The sequence below is a fragment of the Chiloscyllium plagiosum genome, unplaced genomic scaffold (assembly GCF_037043375.1).
Source record: "Chiloscyllium plagiosum isolate Xiang-an unplaced genomic scaffold, Cpla_swu_hap1 HiC_scaffold_36, whole genome shotgun sequence".
NCBI classification, from domain to species: Eukaryota; Metazoa; Chordata; class Chondrichthyes; order Orectolobiformes; family Hemiscylliidae; genus Chiloscyllium; species Chiloscyllium plagiosum.
In genome coordinates this window covers 7,748,990-7,767,734 of record NW_028270174.1, presented here as the reverse complement: position 1 = coordinate 7,767,734, position 18,745 = coordinate 7,748,990, and the positions used below count along the sequence as shown (strand labels likewise).

The 18,745-nt window shown below is 44.4% G+C and overlaps 1 protein-coding gene across 6 annotated transcripts in view; it reads left to right on the top strand.

Annotated features, from left to right (window-relative positions):
• bmpr1ba (bone morphogenetic protein receptor type 1Ba) overlaps positions 1 to 18,745 on the top strand; it is a 584,628-nt gene that overhangs the window by 370,813 nt on the left and 195,070 nt on the right. The window contains exon 1 of one of the 6 annotated variants that reach the window (XM_087979917.1): positions 5,739 to 5,998. The exons of the other annotated variants lie outside the window; for them this stretch is intronic. The gene's annotated coding sequence lies outside the window, so the exon portion shown is untranslated. Of the gene's footprint in view, positions 1 to 5,738; positions 5,999 to 18,745 lie in introns of those variants that run through there. 6 annotated transcript variants of the gene reach the window in all.

Sequence of the window (18,745 nt, the reverse complement as noted above, 5' to 3'; positions counted from 1 at the left end):
TAGGACAGTCCATATTCCCAATTGGACAGTACAATGCACAAGTTGCCACTGTACATGGCAGTGTCACCCACCACAGTAAATCTGTGGACAGACTTTTACAGTCTTCTGGCTATAGATTATCAGGTGGACTGGCAGTGCTCCTCTCCCAGTGATCAAATGAAGGATTATCTGACAGCGTGAGGTGGCTACAATTGCCCTGACATCTACTAAAAATTTACACATCATTGTTAGGGAAAGAAAAGATCCAAGCATGCGTCAGAGAAGTCTGAAGATAAAATGGTTGCAAGGTTAAAGTGGAGGAGATCAGATGAGATCACAGAAGTGTTGTAGCACAGAAAGAACACATTCAATTCATTGTACCTGCACTGGCTCTTTAAGTGAACATCATCGCCTAGAGTCAATCTTCTGCTATTTTCTCGCCCCCTTACACATTATTTTTATCCAAATAATCATCCATGAATGCTTTGAATGAACCTGTCTCCATCACATTCCCAGGCAGTCCATTCCGTACCCTAACTACTCACCTCACCTACCCTAACTGCTCTCTTGTTCTTGTTCCTTATATGAGTGGAAATACTTTATTTACTCTCTCCAGCCTGCTCATGATTTTCAAAACCTCTATCAACTTTCCCCTTAGCCTTCTTCTCTCCAATGACACCTCTCCCAACTTCTTCAATCTGTCCACATAACTGAGGTTTCTCGTCCCTCACACCATAATCAAAAGCTTGACCAAAGGCGATTTGAAGATGACAAAAAGGTAGATGGAGAGAGGGTTTACACAGTGATTTCTAAAAAGGAGGACTTTTGCCCTTTGCTTCCCAAACCCCTTGCTTGTCCCTCCCTGGAGGTGTGACTGTGGACCTCAGCACTGGGCAAAATTTAGAAGGCTGCTGGAAATGTGTTGCTGGAAAAGCGCAGCAGGTCAGGCAGCATCCAGGGAACAGGAGAATTGACGTTTCGGGCACAAGCCCTTCTTCAGGAATGCTCAACGTTGCCTGTAATTTAACAGAGCTATAACCATGAGGACTGAGGGCCAGTTTCGGACAGTGCTTTGGGCCTCACCATTCTGGGGTACTCTCCACCTTTTGGAACATGGAAACATAGAAACATAAGCCTGTTCCACCAGAAATCTATTGATCTCTGTCTTGAAATTGATTGATGAACGAGCCTCCACAGCCCTGCAAGGGTAGACAATGCAGAGATTCACCAGTCTCGAAGTGAGGAAATTCCTCCTTGAGTCAGTCCTATCTGGCTTGGCCCTTATTCTGAGACTTTGCCCCTGGTTTTAGGCCCCAAGGGGAAACTCCTTTTCTGCATCCACCCTAACTACCCATTTAGAATTTTGCAATTCAGTGCGATCCAGTGTCCTTGCCGAGGCTGCAGAATAATCATTTGCTTAGTGTTGCTAAAGATGCTTGGGAGGAGCTTGTTGCAAACCGAAGGTTCAGTGATTGTAAATGAGTTATAATGGGAAAAGTTCAATTTAATGAAATTAAGTAAAATTACTCTGATAAAAAAGTTCAAGGATGCAGATTATTTTGCTTTTGTTTCATGTGAACCAAAGTAGACCACAATTATCGCCGTGATTACGTCTTGACACCTTGCATTTATATTTAGCAAGACAGTTACAATCGACTGTTAACTATAAAAATAGAGCAATGGTAATAATTTTTACAAGTATTTAGTGGCATTTTTGGAATTGAGAGTTGGTGCAGGGAGATTATAAAAAATCTGCACAAATTCTAATGGTGCTTTCTTTGGCGAGAGTGAGACCTGCAATTGGCACAAAACTGAAGAGTCAGAAATGGAGTGTAATACACTGAGCCCTGAAAGGCCTCTTTTCACTGAGCTCCTCAAGGAGGAAAGGCTAACATCTTGCACCTCGTTGAGAGAATATAATGAGCGGAGTTTGGGGACCGTTCTAGCTTGTTTTATGTGCAGCCATTCTTCATGGAAGATTCCCACAAAGAGGCCTTTGACAGTTTTGAAGCATCATTAGAGAGGCTAAGAGGAGGAAGAGCAGGTGAGTTGAAGATTGCTTTCTTCAGAGTTTGGATGAACATTGCAAAGCGATTCCCTTAATTTCATTCCATTAAAACTGAAAAAATGTCCTGCAACCTGCCTCTTGCCTGCCTTCCAGTTGATACTTCAGGTATTTGTCCATTTGGTCCACTTTCTTGACGTTGATGTTTCAACATGAGTGCTTTCTATTCTCAAGATTAAAGTTGATGAATTTCAATACTTGGTGCAGGTTTTGTGCCGATAATGACCCTGAAACTGTCAGTGTTCACCATCGGTTTTCCTCTGATACTGACAGCAACCACAGGAAATCACACATGTGCAGCACAACTTGGAAAGTCCGAAGTTTCTGCCAATGGTATTAAGCTACGCCAGGGGAGGAGTGCTGTTGAAGTCATTCCAAAGATAATACATCCTTCCTAAGGCGTGGTACCCGAAACTGCTCAGACCTAGTCCAAGTGTGGTCTCACCAGGGTGTTGTATGGTTGAGCCACTATTTCTACTGCCTAGTATTCTAGATTCCTAGATATTAGCCATTTTGATAGTGCAGCCGCAGAAAACAATTTAGTGATGTGCTCACCTTTATCCCCAAGTCACATTACTCCCTCCCCCCTCCCACAGCTTCTGTGGCTTTTTTCCCATTTCTCCCTCAGTTTAAATCTCGTTACACTAAGGAAAAATGCTTCGTTGGTTGACACTGAGGAATTATTAGGAAATTTTGCGAGATTGAAGAGAGCTTGGCCAATGCAAATCAGGCCCATGCAAGTGTTCTTGCCTCATGCAGAACAAGTGCTGCTGTTTCGAGTGTAGGTGGTGAAAGACTTCATCATGTGACTTCTTCTCTGAAACCCCTCCTGGCATCAAGAGAAGGCAGAATGTTTATAGCACAGAAGCAAACCATTCATTAAAAAGGGGGCTGGGTATTTTATTTTTTCCCAGTGGGGGATAGGGGCTACTGAACAGGAAGTGTAGGGAAGGGAAGGGTAAAATCTGGTACATGTGCTGAGGTGTGATTATAAAGCCGAAGGAAGCCACCCCGCCCACTGTGTTTGTAAAAGCTGTCCAACAGCAAGTCACCCAGTGCAATTTGCCACCCCTCCCTTCTCCCAATAGCATCGCAATGCTTTCACATTTCAGATACTGATTGAATTCTCATTTGAAGACCTCAATTGAACCTGCCTCGACCATATTCTCAGGCAGTGCACGCCACATCTGAACGAGTCCCTGCTGAAAGAGGTTTCGCCTCCTGTTGTAATTGTTTCCTTTACCGATGACTTTAACTCAGAGGCATCTAGTTCTCAACCCTTCTGTCAATGGGGACTGTGTTAACCTGTCTACTCTGTCAGACCCTTCATGGTTTTAAACACCTTTATGAAATCTGCAGCCTGTTTAATAGATGACTATCCACATAGCATATCAGGAAGCTGACAACTTTCCGCGATTTAACACTGTTTTATCGTACTGGGGAAAAAATACACCAGCCCCTTTTTTAAATAAATAAACCCACCACTAAATGAATAAAGAACCAATTCAATAAATAACAAGCACATGGAGCAGGTAGGATTTGAACCCAGGTTTCCTGGCTTAGAGGAAGGGACATTACCAATGAACCACAGGGGCCCCAAGCCAGCTAAAGACTCAATAGTTTCAAATCAACCTGTTCAGAAATGTTATAACACACCTCTGAAGCAGGTCGGAGTACAACCCCGGTCTCCTGGCATAGAGACAGGTTCATTACCACTGTGCCACAAGCACCCCTCCAGGTAAAGGTGTAGTATAACAAAACATTCAAACAGTTGGGGAGAGGGTGAGAAACAAGGGAAGCAACTAAGTGAGAATAGTGTGGGGAAAGGGAAGATAAAACACCTTCAACTGACCTTTCTGTCAAAGCATCATGGGTACTGGGAAATACTGTATGATCCCGCTCTAAAGACACCCAGGAAAACACAGCTTTCTTTTTCCTTCTTTTCTAAACTTATCACCAAATTACCCAGGTAACACATTAAAACAACGAATAAGTTACAAGCACTGCCTACCCAAGGACGGTTCAACAATGAAACAGATAAAAGGAAGGGAGGGAGACAGGGAGAGGAATAAATTACACTGGAGCAGGAGGGGGGGGATAATGGTGACCACCGAAAACTAAATGCTTTGACCTCTCCCTCTGTAGTGGCATGCTGGAAACGTCCAACTCATATATAGTTCCTAATCAACCTGTCCAGTGATTCATTATACACCTCTGGGGAAGGTGAGACTTGTACCAAGGCCTTCTCGCTCAGAGGTAAGGACACCACCATTGTGCCACCAGAACCCAAAACCCAGTTTTTCATGATAAACTTCAGTGAGTGTCCCTTGCTCTGCATTAAATCTGAAAGTTTACTCTTTACCTGGGGCTCTTGTGGTCTTGTAGTTAATATTGTCTCTCCTTTTCTTCCTGTTGCCATGATGTCTCTGCATTCAACCTCATCAGTAATCCATCCACCCATTTCACACTCTATCCACCCACCCTCTCCACCCATCCCCCCACCCTCTCTCCCCATTTTCCCACCCTCTCCACCCATTCCCCTCCCCTGTCTACATTCCCCCACCCTCTCCACCCATTCCCCTTCCCTGTCTACATTCCCCCACCCTCTCCACCCATTCCCCTCCCCGTCTACATTTTCCCACCCTCTCCACCCATTCCCCTCCCCTGTCTACATTTCCCCACCCTCTCCACCCATTCCCCTTCCCTGTCTACATTCCCCCACCCTCTCCACCCATTCCCCTTACCTGTCTACATTCTCCCACCCTCTCCACCCATTCCCCTCCCCTGTCTATGTTCCCCCACCCTCTCCACCCATTCCCCTCCCCTGTCTACATTCCCCCACCCTCTCCACCCATTCCCCTTCCCTGTCTACATTCCCCCACCCTCTCCACCCATTCCCCTCCCCTGTCTATGTTCCCCCACCCTCTCCACCCATTCCCCTCCCCTGTCTACATTCCCCCACCCTCTCCACCCATTCCCCTTCCCTGTCTACATTCCCCCACCCTCTCCACCCATTCCCCTTCCCTGTCTACATTCCCCCACCCTCTCCACCCATTCCCCTCCCCTGTCTACATTCCCCCACCCTCTCCACCCATTCCCCTCCCCTGTCTACATTCCCCCACCCTCTCCACCCATTCCCCTCCCCTGTCTACATTCCCCCACCCTCTCCACCCATTCCCCTCCCCTGTCTATGTTCCCCCATCCTGCCTAAGTCCTTTTGGAGCTTATTACCATCTCCGATCATTGCTGTGTACATTTCTTTGGTTCATCACCTTCTCACAATTAGCAGCAAAACAAACAGATTGTTTGGTAACCAGTTGGATTTTTCTTGACCATCCAATGATTCACACAGTGCAGATGAGGCCCTTCAGTCCATCAGGTTTGTGATGACATATTTACACTTTCCATCACTTGGCCCACAGCCTTGAATATTTCAAGTGCTCTGCCATGTCCATCAATAAGACTTTTCTTTTACCAAGTTCAGTGTTTTAATAATTAAATGAAAACATTGAAAGATTTTTTCCCTCCTTGCTGTATGGTTTTCCTCCTGGGCACTGCCAGCAGATTAATCTTTCCGGAGTTTCCGGGACATACCTGGAGCATTGGCAGCCCTGGTAGTGCGGTGGTCCTGCTCGGTGTGGAACCCTGCAACGTTTGTTCCTTTAAGTACATAACGTAGCTAGGTTTTTCAGTGACGGGTTTGTACGTGAGCCAAGATCAAGGTACACACATTCCATAACATACTTGGAGCAGTTTGAGAAGCAGAGAGCAGTCTGAAAGGGAACATCGACTTCAGTGTAACAGGCTGCATCTGTGCCTCTGCTCCTACCTGTTCACCTCATTACTGAGTCCAGAAGAGTTCTGTTTCCACAACTCTGCAAAGTGGGAAAAGATTCCCCAACAATGATGCATGTGACGTATCGTGGTAGTTCACCTTTTTACTAGCATTTTAAAGTAAGTTTTTTTTTAATATGGTCATCCCTCTCCCTTTCACCCTCTCTCTCTCTCTCTCTTGCTCTTAGGTCTTCAGTGTTGAGGAGTTAGCAATCCAGCCGTGGCCTGATGGAAGTTATAAAGAATGTGAAATAGGAGAGAAGGAATTCCAGTCTTGCTGGAGGCTTAAATCCATCAGGGCTTGAGATGTGGTGGGGGTGGGGGGTGTCGGAGGGTCAAATAAAAGCAGCTCCTTATTGTGAATAGCAGAGTTTATTTGAGAGGTCAAATGCCAACATGTAACAAATCAGTACAGAGGCAAGGTCACAGGCAGTGAGATCCGCTAGGTGGGTTGGTAATAGGAATATACTGAGAGCAGAGAAACACAGCAGCGGCTGGAAGACTTCAGGAGCCAAGCACACTACCGTGTGATTAGTGCGACAAATTGTGCAAATGTAAGTGAAGCATTGACAACCGAGGCTGGAAAAGTTTCAGATGGAGACAGCGCTATCTCCTTTCAGAAGGTCAGTTTATCAGTAAATGGGGATAGGAGTGAGTGGGTAACAGCGAGATTGTGGGTGTGGAAGAGTTTTGGTAAAAGACAGATTACACTGTCTAAACGTTTCCCTGTAGAGCTGGAGTTACAGGGCCTGTGCTCAGCAAACTTCTGGCTTACGTCACAAACTTATGGTTTGTAAAACAAATATTCCATTCTTTCAGAATTAAAGATTCACTTATTTTTATTTTAGCCCTTTTTTACCTTGTAGATTGGAGATGTTCAGCTGCAGTGAGGGTCTGCATCATGGCCCTGTCTGTCCTTACCCTCAGACCCAGTTTGTCCCTGACCCCCTGTGGTATCCAACTGTGAGCTGTCCTTGATGTAGTTTCTCCCTCAAACACTGTCTGATATTCTCTGAATTTTCCCCATATGTTAGCTCTTGTCGTGTGTACCATGGAGACTGTTTTTTCGTTAAAAGTGATGTCTTGAAGTTTATTGACAATGTTAAGTATTTACATTGCCTGACGATCTCTTACATGTAGTCAGAGGTCTGTCCACCTTTATAATGGAACATCACATCTCAATGATATCACCTAACGGGTGGCACGGTGGCTCAGTGGCTAGCACTGCTGCCTCGCAGCGCCAGCGACCCAGGTTTGATACCCACCTCGAGCGACTGTCTGTGTGGAGTTTGCACATTCTCCCCGTGTCTGTGTGGGTTTCCTCCGGGTGCTCCGGTTTCCTCCCACAGTCCAAAGATGTGCAGATCAGGTCAATTGGCCATGCTAAATTGCCCATAGTGTTAAGTACATTAGTCAGGGTAAATGTAGGGTAGAGGAATTGGTCTGGGGGGGGTTACTCTTCGGAGGGTTGGTGTGGACTTGTTGGGCCAAAAGGAACCTAAACAAATCTCTCTTAAACGTAGATAGTAGGTGCTGTAATGGGTTATTCATCCCTTTCATCCTGCACCATCATTCCACCATTCACTATGATCATGGCTGATCATGCAATTTCAGTACCCTATTCCCACTTTCTCTCCATGCCCCTCAATCCCTTTAGCCGCAAGAGCCATGTCCACCTCCCTCTTGAATATATTTAATGCACTGGTCCCAACAGCTTCCTGTGGGAGAGAATTCCACACGTTCACAACTCCCTGAGTGAAGAAATGTGTTCTCATCTCAGTCCTGAATGGCTTAACCCCTTATTCGTAGACTGTGACCCCTAGTTCTGGACTTTCTCAACATTGTTCCTGCATCTAACCTGTCCAGTCCCATCAGGATTTTATATGTTTCTATGAGACTCCCCCCTCATCCTTCTAAGTTTCAAGGAATACAAACCCAGTTGATCCAGTCTTCCTTCATAGGTCAAGGTACATTGCCTGTTTGATTTGGGATTGATGTGATAATAAATATAATCTTTATGTGCTATACCCTACCATTAATCTGAACATAGAGAAGTCAAGCAGTTTCAATACTTCATAACCAATATAGATGTTACTACAGGCGGATACAGAGTGTTGCTTGTCTCCGCTCTATTTGCTCCCTGTCTGATGGTTAAGTCTACATTATGATTGCATTATCAGTAACATTACTGACCAATTTGCTTATTATTCACTCATGGGATGTTGGTGTTGCTGGCTCGGATAGCTTTAAATGCCTATCCCTCGTTTTCCACAGGAAGCTGGTGATGAGTTGCCTTTTTGAAGTGAGAATTGGTTTATGAACCACCTGATGTAGCTACACTCCCTGGAGCCCATGTCCCAGGAGGAATAGCTCCCATCTCGGGATTTCTAGTCCAGTGATGACATCCCAATGCCACTGCTTTCCCCAAAATATCTTACTTCACATCTCGTATTTCAGAAAGGACCCGAAATAATTCACGTACAATTAATGACTTTAAAATAAGAGTAGACAATTCAGTCCTATAAACCTGTCCTTCCATTCAGTGAGATATTGGCTCATTTGTGTCTTAATTCTATCTGCCCACTTTGGTTTTATAAACCTGTAAAGACTTACATAGGCGATTGAATGCTGCATAGGATGGGTTTGCACAATCTTAGTCCAGCTCCTGATGGACAGAAGGTTTAAATACCTGCTCGTCTTTTCTAAAGATCATGCTCTATGTATTTAAACAAGTTTGGGAAGTTTGACATCAGCAGACAAGGAGTAATTTTTCCAAATTATGTCACTTTTTCATTTCAGCCTTTGGGTTAGTGTTTGCAAGTTAAACCAAAATAAATTTCACCTTCACTTTAGCCACTGGAGTCACAAATATGAAACTAAAAGGGAATTATTGAAAAATTGCCAAAAGACGGTGTCCATGATTGGACTCAACCATCTTTCATTCATCCAGGACTGGCACTTGAAGGTGAATTGGAAAATACGGATTGTTCATTAGACTGCTGGAAACATACATGTTCCTTGTATTTTTACTGAAATGAAAATAAGGCTTGCATTTATATAGCATCATTTTGGGCCACAGTGCATTTCAAAATGCTTTACAATCAATTAAGCACCTTTGAATTTCTAAGTGTAATCTCTGAAGTAATGAGAGAAACACAGAAGCCAATTTTCATACAGCAAGTTCCTACAAATAGCAATATGTTAACGATCAGATATTCTGTTTTAGACGTTGATTGATGACGAAATATTCATGGAATCATAGAAACCTTACAGTGTGGAAGTAGGCCATTTGGCCCATTGAATTAACACTGACCCTCTGAAGAGCATCGCACCCAGTCCCAGCCCATCCCTGTAACACAGCATTATCCATGGCTAACCCATCTAGCCTGCATATCTCTGGACATTATGTGCAATTTAGGCTCACCCAGACAGTCACTGAGGGTAGAATTAAATCTGGGTCCCTGGCACTGTGATGCAGCAATGCTAACCACTGAGTCACCATGCCACCATTTTCCAGGACATGAGAGATAACTCCTCTTCAGATGTTCAAATTGGTTTCCAGGGAATCGTTCACATCTGTCTAAGAATTGAGACAGCTAGGATCTTAATTTAACAAGTCACCCTGAGAGACAGAGCCTCCAACAGTGCTGCATTGCCTCAGCGTTGCATTAGAGTATCAGTCTAAATTTGTTGTGTCTTAGTCCTGGAAAAATATTTAAATTCATAATCATCTGACTCAGACATGGGATTGTTACACACTGAATCCATGACTAACACTATGGGCATTTCACTGAAGCAAAAACTGCTCTATGTATTGTCCCTCATGCAGTTCGCCCACAGAAAACTATTTCCTGCTGTCGAAGTACTTGGCATAAAAATACAATCCATGTGAACAGGAAATTGGAGAGTCTGGGAGTATCTTATTTTAAGATGCGTCAATATTGAAATCTATATCATGTTCATAGTTACCAGTGACAGGATCTAAGGAAAAGCCTAATGTAAGCACAAGTATTTGAAGAGACAGTGAACAATGTGAAAATCGTTAAGCAAGCAAAATAGACATGAATAAATAATTTAATTGGCACAGAACATCAGCATCCAATTTTTGAAGAGTTAAAAGATGGAAAAAGAAAAATAACTGGAAAGGAACATTTTTAAAAGGGCCGTTAAGATAAATTCTATTGTTCTTACTTCTTTGTGCCGAGGTGGGAATGAGGGGTAACAGATTAAAAATAAGCAGCCTGTCATTTAAGACAAGCTGAGGACTTCTTTCTTTTAGGTGGTCATAATTCTTTGGGACTCTTATTCCCAGATTGCGGTGGAGATGCAGTCATTAAATACCTTTAAGGCAGAGGTGGACAGGTTCTTCACTAATAAAGGAGCCAAAGGTTACCAGGGAATGTGGAGATACAGCTACAATTGGATCTGCCATGATCGTGCGGTGCACAGAGCAGGCTAGAGGGACTGAGTGGTGTGTGTTCATATACTCAAGAAGCACAGCAGGCCAGGCAGCATCCGAGGAGCAGAAAAATCGACATTTCGGGCAAAGAATCGGCGATTTTCCTGCTCCTCGGATGCTGCCTGACCTGCTGTGCTTTTCCAGCACCACACTAATCTAAACTCTGGTTTCCAGCATCTGCAGTCCTCACTTTTGCCCTGTGTTCATATACTCACCAGGTGAGAGGCTGTACATCTTGGGAATTAGAGAATTGAGTGGCAAAAGATGGAAAATCAGGCAGAGAGCATTTTAAAGACCTTTTTCTTTTTTTCCACTGTATGGATGATGCTGATTTTTGTTTTAATCATCCCGAACTAAGTCCATGAAACTATACGATATAGCAGCAAATTTGAGACCATTTGGACCATCGAGTCTGCTCTACCATGTGATCATGGCTGATATGTCTCTCAACCCCTCCCTGTAACCCTTGAACCCCTTACTATTCAAGAACCTGTCTATCTCTGTCTTAAAGACACAGAATGACTTGTCCTCCACAGCCCTCTGCGGCAATGAGTTCCACAGATTCCCCACCCTCTGGCTGAAGAAATTCCTCCCCATCTCAGTTCGAAAGGGTCGTCACTTCACTCTGAGGCTGTGCCCTCGGGTTCTGGTCTGTCCTGCTGGTAGAAACATCTTCTCCATGTCCACTCTATGCAGGCCTCTCAGTTTCAATCAATTCCCCCCCATCCCCGGTCCTTCTCAACTCCACCAAGTATAGACTCAGAGTCCTCAAGCGCTCCTAATATGACAAGCCATTTATCCCCAGGATCATTCTTGTAAACATCCTCAGGACCCCCTTCAAGGCCAGACTGTCTTTCCTTAGCCCAGAAAAGCTGGCCTTGGAAAGACGATGCTTAGCTGCTTTCTTGAACCATTGCAGTCAATGGGATACGGGTGAATCCACAGTGCTGTTAGAGAGGGAGTGCAGGATTTTGATCCAATTACAGTGAAGGAATGGCGATTTATTTCTAAGTCAGGATGATTTATGGATGATTATAGTGATGGTATTCCCTTGCACTGCAATGGTTGAGATTGCACATTTGGAAGGTGCTGTTGAGAAAGGCTTGGCTGGTTTCTGCAGTGCATCTTACTGATGGTACACACTCTGCATTTTTGGTGGAAGGAGTGAATGATAAAGTTGGTGAATGGGGTGATAATCAAATGGGCTGTTGTGTTACAGATAGTGTTGAGTTTTTGGAATGCTTTGGAGCTCCACCAATCCAGGTGAATGCAGAGTATTCCATCATACCCTTGTGCCATCACATGTGCTTTGTCGTGGGCAGGCATTGGAGAGATGGGAAGTGATGGACTTCTTGCAGGATTCCTAGCCTCTAGCCAGTCCAATTCAGTTTCTGATCAATTATAACCCCCACGATATTGATGATAAAGGTACCAGTGATTGTAATGTTATTGAATAACAAATGGAGATGGTAGGATTCTGACTTGTTTGAGATGGTCATTGTATGATACATATGTGGCCCAAATGTTACTTAGCGCTTATCAGCAAAAGCCTGAATGTTGTCCAGGTTATACTTCATATGGACATGGAGTGCATCAGTATCTGAGAAGCTGTGAATCACCATTGTGCAATCATCAGCAAACATCCCTACTTCTGACCTTATGATCATTGATAAAGCAGCAGAGAATGGTTGGCCCTAGGACATTCCCCTGAAGAACTCCTGCGGAGATATCCTGGAGCTGAGATGATTGACTTCCAGGTTATGGCCTGGTGGTATTATCGCTGACTTATTAATCCAGAGACCCACATAATGTTCTGGAAACCCAGGTTCAAATCCCACCATGGCAGATGGTGGAATTTGAATTTAATAAAAATCTGGAGTCTCATGATGACCATTGTCGACTCCTGGAAAAGCCCATCTGGTTCACTAATATCCTTTAGGGAAGGAAATCTGTCACCCTTAACTGGTCTGGCTTACATGTGACCCAGATTCTTAGCAACACGTTTCACTCTTAAACTGCCCTGTGGGCAATTAGGAATGGGTAATAAATGCTGGCCTGGCCAGTGATGTCCTCAGCTCAGAAATGGATAAAAGAAAGGTATGATTCCAACCAATGGGGAGTTTTTTTTTACTGATTCCCATTGACATCAGTTTTTCTCAAGGTCAAAAGTTGTATTGTTGTCAAGGGCAGTCACTCTCTCTTTGCCTCCTGAGTTCAGCCATCTTGTCCATTTTGAAATCAACACTGCAATTTGGTCAAGAGCTATGGGGATGCCTTGCTGTTACATACAGCAAACAACTTCAGAGGCGGAAACAGAAACCGCTGGAAAAGCTCAGCAAGTCTGGCAGCATCTGTGGAGAGAAATCAGAGTTAATGTTTGAGGTCTGGTGACCCTTCCTCAGAACATTTCTGCTTTTGTTCCTGATTTACAGCGTCTGCTCTTCTTTTGGTTTTTAACTTCAGACGCAAAACTGAATTAAAATCATTTGAGTGAAAGTCCTGTATCCTTCCCCCACTCTTTTAAGTGACAGCAGCATAACTGAATATTTTAAATTGTGAAATATTGAAAGGAATGTTCATGGTGTAGTCAGAACCAGGTTATTTTATGATAGATTGATTTGAATCAGCATCAAGAAACAAAGCAACACAGCTAATCAATCTGGAATGCCAGTTGCTGTGATTTAATCGTCCCACTAATCTTATGTTTCCTCTGTTTACCAACCTCAAAATTGCTTTGCGTGACAGTTTTTCCAGATGACAAAGTCCCTTTAAATAACCAGCTGTGATGGAGGTAGATAATGGGACATTAAGCAGTCCCTAGAGATAGACAGTGGGACGTTTAACAGCCACGGAACAGATAATCAAGCAGTATGCAGGCCTTCCAGCAAATTATTGGGAAATTAAGTGTCCCTGAAATCGTCTGTCGTGACAGGTAAATCAAATTTTAGTTTTCTTAAACAGATTGAGATGTCCATTCACCCTGGGGCCGCCAATCCTCCAGGATTGCCCATGAGTCTCCATGTTATACAAAATTATCGCCAGGATACTGCCATGGAGGTTGCACTGGATGGAAGTTGAAGCTCTGAAAAAATAAAATTTCAGTTTTCTTTGTTAGTTATAAAAGTATTTGGGGATGGCTAAATGACGGCTGTTTGGCAGTCAGGAATTGTAGGAATGTCAGTCTGTTTTCCAGTTGGCACAGGAGTATGGTGGCCTGTTGGGATGGATATGTCGGGAAACCAATGGTACTGTAGCAGGAATGCCACATCAGGACATCACGTGATGAAGTTTGATATATTGCCAGAGCCGGCAATCCTCATTCACCTCATTACATATACTACACTCCATGAAGAATTCTAGCTACAGTGTAAATATGTGGGATCAGTTAGCTCAGTGGCTAGTTTGCAAAACAATGTGATGCCAATAGCGTGGGTTCAATTCCTGCACTAATCAAAGTTACCATGAAAGACTCTCCTTCTCAACCTCTCCCCTTGACTAAGGCACGGTGGTCCTCAGGCTAAACCACCACCTCTCTCCCTGATCAGACAGCTACCTTGTGGTCCTGTAAACTAGGAGAAAGTGAGGACTGCAGATGCTGGAGACTAGAGTTGAAATATGTGATGCTGGAAAAACACAGCAGGCCAGGCAGCATCCAAGGAGCAGGAGAATCGATGTTTCGGGTATAAGCCCTTCTTCAGGAATGAGGCTGGTGTGTCAGGTGGGCTGAGATAAAAGGTAGGGGGCGGGGATTTGGGGGAGGGGCGCTGGGAATACGATAGGTGGAAGGAGGTGAGGGTGAGGGTGATAGGCCAGAGAGGGGGTGGGTGCGGAGAGGTCGGGAAGAAGATTGCAGGTCAAGAGGGCAGTGCTGAGTCCGAGGGTTGGGACTGAGATAAGGTGGGGGGTGGGGAAATGAGGAAGTTGAAGAAATCTATATTCATCCCGTGTGGTTGGAGGGTTCCTACCTGCACCAACCAACCCAACCGACCCGTGGCTGAACACTGTAACTCCCCCTCCCACTCCGCCAAGGACATGCAGATCCTTGGCCTCCTCCATCGCCAGACCCTGGCCACACGACGCCTGGAGGAAGAGCCCCTCATCTTCCGCCTAGGAACCCTCCAACCACAAGGGATGAATGTAGATTTCTCCAGCTTCCTCATTTCCCCTCCCCCCACCTTATCTCAGTTCCAACCCCCGGATTCAGCACCGCCCACTTGACCTACAATCATCTTCCTGACCTCTCCGACCCACCCCCTCTCCGGCCTATCACCCTCACCCTCACCTCCTTCCACCCATCGTATTCCCAACGCCCCTCCCCCAAATCCCCACCCCCTACCTTTTATCTCAGCCTGGCACACCAGCCTCATTCCTGAAGAAGGGCTTAAGCCCGAAAAGTCGATTCTCCTGCTCCTCGAATGCTGCCTGGCCTGCTGTGTTTTTCCAGCATCACATTTTTCAACTCCTGTAAACTCGGCTGAATTTATGTATGTGTTTAAAATAGATCTGTGGAACTTCCTTCCTAACAATGCTCAAGGTGTACCTTTCCTCTCCATGTTTGTAAAGGCAGCTCATCAGCACCTTCTCAAAGATAGTAACAGCCACATCCCCTGATTGAATCCAAAGATGTACAGATCTGGCATGTTTCCTGGTTGCTAGTTAACTATCACTCAGCATCCCAGACTATCTGGGCACTATCACATTGCTGTTTTGTTGGGAGTTTGCTGGCCACAGATTAGCTGCTGCACATCCCATATTACAGCACTTCAAAACCACTTCATTGGGTAGAAAGCTCTTTGGGACGCCCAGGGCTTACGGAAGACACTGTTTAATGTGAGTCTTCTTATGGAAACAGAGTTGTGTAATGCCACTGCTCTGTAAACTGAGAGATTTGACCCAATTGCAAAATGTACCTGCATTGCCTCTCTCATGAATTGCAATCTTTGGCTATCTTCGATTAAATACGATAGGTGCTTTCTCACATAGATCTTTATCTCATTCCCTGTCAGAGAGGCACGATGATGTCCCAGTGACAGTGCATCTGTATAAAATCAGTATGACAAGTACCTCATAGGGCACTGTTACTACAGTTAATAACAACCAGAAGAAAATCCCAGTAAAATAATCTTTTTAATAAGCAACAGAAAATGGAACACCAGGTAAGTTGGATGTTTTAATTTGAAATGATAGGTGGTGGTTAACAGATTGAAAAGTAATTTTGAAAGGGACTTAGAAACATTCTGTACTTGAAACATAACATTTGCAGGGCTATAAAGTGAGTGAGATTAATTAGATAACCCATTCAAAAGAGTAGCAGTCTGTTGATGTACCGAATGCCCTCAATCTGTGCCTATTTATTTCATAGTTAAAAATCACACACCAGGTTATAGTCCAACAGGTTTATTGTATTATTACCTGATGTTGTGTGATTTTTAACTTTGTCCACCCGAGTCCAACACCGGCACCTCCAAATCATATTTTTTTCTTGAAATCAGAATATTTGTATTGCACTTCCATGCTCTGTGATGCCCGATATGGGAGAAAGCCTCAAATCTACTGGTGGGCACCCAGTTCTCTTTCTGAAGGGTTACCCAAGACATGGACAAGGATTGCAGCTGGAATAACCTCCATCGAAATCATCTGCGACCATTTACAACAACCTAAAGCAGTTATCAGTGGCTAACTCAAGAACAACCCCATGACCTGCAGGTTTTCCACAAGGTAGCTCTCCCACCTTTCCAGGCACAATAAGGAATGGGCTCCATATCCCATGGAAACATTTGTAAAAACCTAATTTCTTGAAAGCGAGACTTATACTCTTTGACAAACAGTAGAGTGTTGAGAGTGTACTGATCTTGATGTACCCGGTCTTTTACAGTGGTCCAAGAGTATGTCATTACACTGATAGAGTTCACAATAAACAGCATGTAAATAAAAAGGTATTTATTTTTTCTTCTCTCCAGTCAGTTTGCACACTATCTGGCTGAGAGGACAGGATAAGCATTATTGATAGCACTCAAACAGCTATGGAATGGAATTGTCACAATTATTTTTATTGTTTCTGATTGCCTGCCAAGTTGTGCATTAGTTATAATATATTCTCATTTCAGAATTGCAACTGAGTTTACAGCATGGAGCAGGCCTTTCGGTCTGATCATTCTATCCCACTGTTGATGCTCTCCACCCCTTACATCCCTCTCCATCTCACCCTATCCGCATCATCTGCCCCTCCTCTCTCCATGACCTGGCTTTGCTTCAAATGAGACCACTGAGAGTAAGACAGTATCTAAAACAAATTTAGACTAAAAAGAAAATTTGATGTAAAATCAATCTAAAGGAAGGGTTGCATTTAGATAGCACTTGCCAGACTTTAGGATACCCCAAAGAATGTGTATGTGGGTCTAGCCTGAAGACCCATAGAACATAGAACATAGAAGAATACAGCGCAGTACAGGCCCTTGGGCCCTCGATGTTGCGCCGATCCAAGCCCACCTAAACTACACTAACCCACTATCCTCCATATACCTATCCAATGCCCTCTTAAATGCCCATAAAGAGGGAGAGTCCACCACTGCTACTGGCAGGGCATTCCATGAACTTACGACTCGCTGAGTGAAGAACCTACCCCTAACATCAGTCCTATATCTACTCCCCCTTAATTTAAAGCTATGCCCCCTTGTAATACCCGACTCAATACGCGGGAAAAGGTTCATACTGTCGACCCTATCTAACCCCCTAATCATCTTGTACACCTCAATCAAGTCACCCCTAAACCTTCTTTTCTCTAGTGAAAACAGCCCCAAGTGCCTCAGTCTTTCCTCATACGATTTTCCTTCCATACCAGGCAACATCCTGGTAAACCTCCTCTGCACCCGTTCCAATGCCTCCACATCCTTCCTATAGTATGGCGACCAAAACTGCACACAATATTCCAGATGCGGCCGTACCAGAGTCTTATACAACTGCATCATGACCTCAGGACTCTGGAACTCAATTCCTCTACCAATAAAAGCCAGTACGCCATATGCCTTCCTCACCGCACTATTTACCTGGGTGGCAACTTTCAGAGATCTGTGTACATGGACACCAAGATCCCTCTGCTCATCCACACTACCAAGTATCCGACCATTAGCCCAGTACCCCATCTTTTTGTTATTCTTCCCAAAGTGAATCACCTCGCACTTAGCTACATTGAATTCCATCTGCCACCTTTCTGCCCAGCTCTGCAGCTTCTCTATATCCTGCTGTAACCTGCCACATGCTTCCTCACTGTCAACAACTCCTCCGACTTTCGTGTCATCCGCAAACTTGCTCACCCAACCTTCTAACCCCTCTTCCAGGTCATTTATAAAAATGACAAACAGCAATGGTCCCAAAACAGATCCTTGCGGAACACCGCTAGTGACGGCACTCCATGAAGAAACTTTGCCATCAACTACTACCCTCTGTCTTCTTCCATCCAGCCAATTCCTAATCCAAACCTCCAACTCACCCTCAATGCCATATCTCCGTATTTTCTGCAGTAGCCTACCATGGGGAACCTTATCAAACGCCTTACTAAAATCCATATATACCACATCTACCGCTTTCCCCTCATCAACCTCCTTCGTCACCTTTTCAAAGAATTCAATAAGGTTTGTGAGGCACGACTTGCCCTTCACAAAACCATGCTGACTATCCTTGATCACATTATTCCTATCTAGATGTGCATAAATCCTATCCCTTACAATTCTCTCTAAGACTTTGCCCACAACAGAAGTGAGACTCACCGGCCTATAGTTACTAGGGCTATCCCTACTCCCCTTTTTGAACAAGGGAACCACATTTGCTATCCTCCAGTCTTCTGGGACTACTCCTGTAGACAAAGAGGACATAAAAATCAAGGCCAATGGCTCTGCAATCTCCTCCCTTGCTTCCCAGAGAATCCTAGGATAAATGCCATCAGGCCCAGGGACTTATCTATTTTCACCTTTTCCAGGATTTCCAACACCTCTTCTCTACATACCTCAAAGCCATCCATTCTACTTATTTGTGCCTCAGTATTCTCATCGACAACAATGCCCTGTTCCTGAGTGAATACTGAAGAAAAGTATTCATTCAGTGTCTCCCCAATCTCTTCCGCCTCCACACGCAACTTCCCCCTACTATCCTTGACTGGACCTATTCCTACCCTAGTCATTCTTTTATTCCTAACATACCTATAGAAAGCCTTAGGGTTTTCCCTAATCCTATCTACTAAGGACCTTTCATGTCCCCTCCTTGCTGCTTTTAGCTCTCTCTTCAGGTCCTTCCTGGCTACCCTATAACTCTCAATCGCCCCAATTGAACCTTCACGTCTCATCTTGAGATAGGCCGCCCTCTTCCATTTAACAAGGGATTCCAATTCCTTATTAAACCACGGCTCCCTCGCA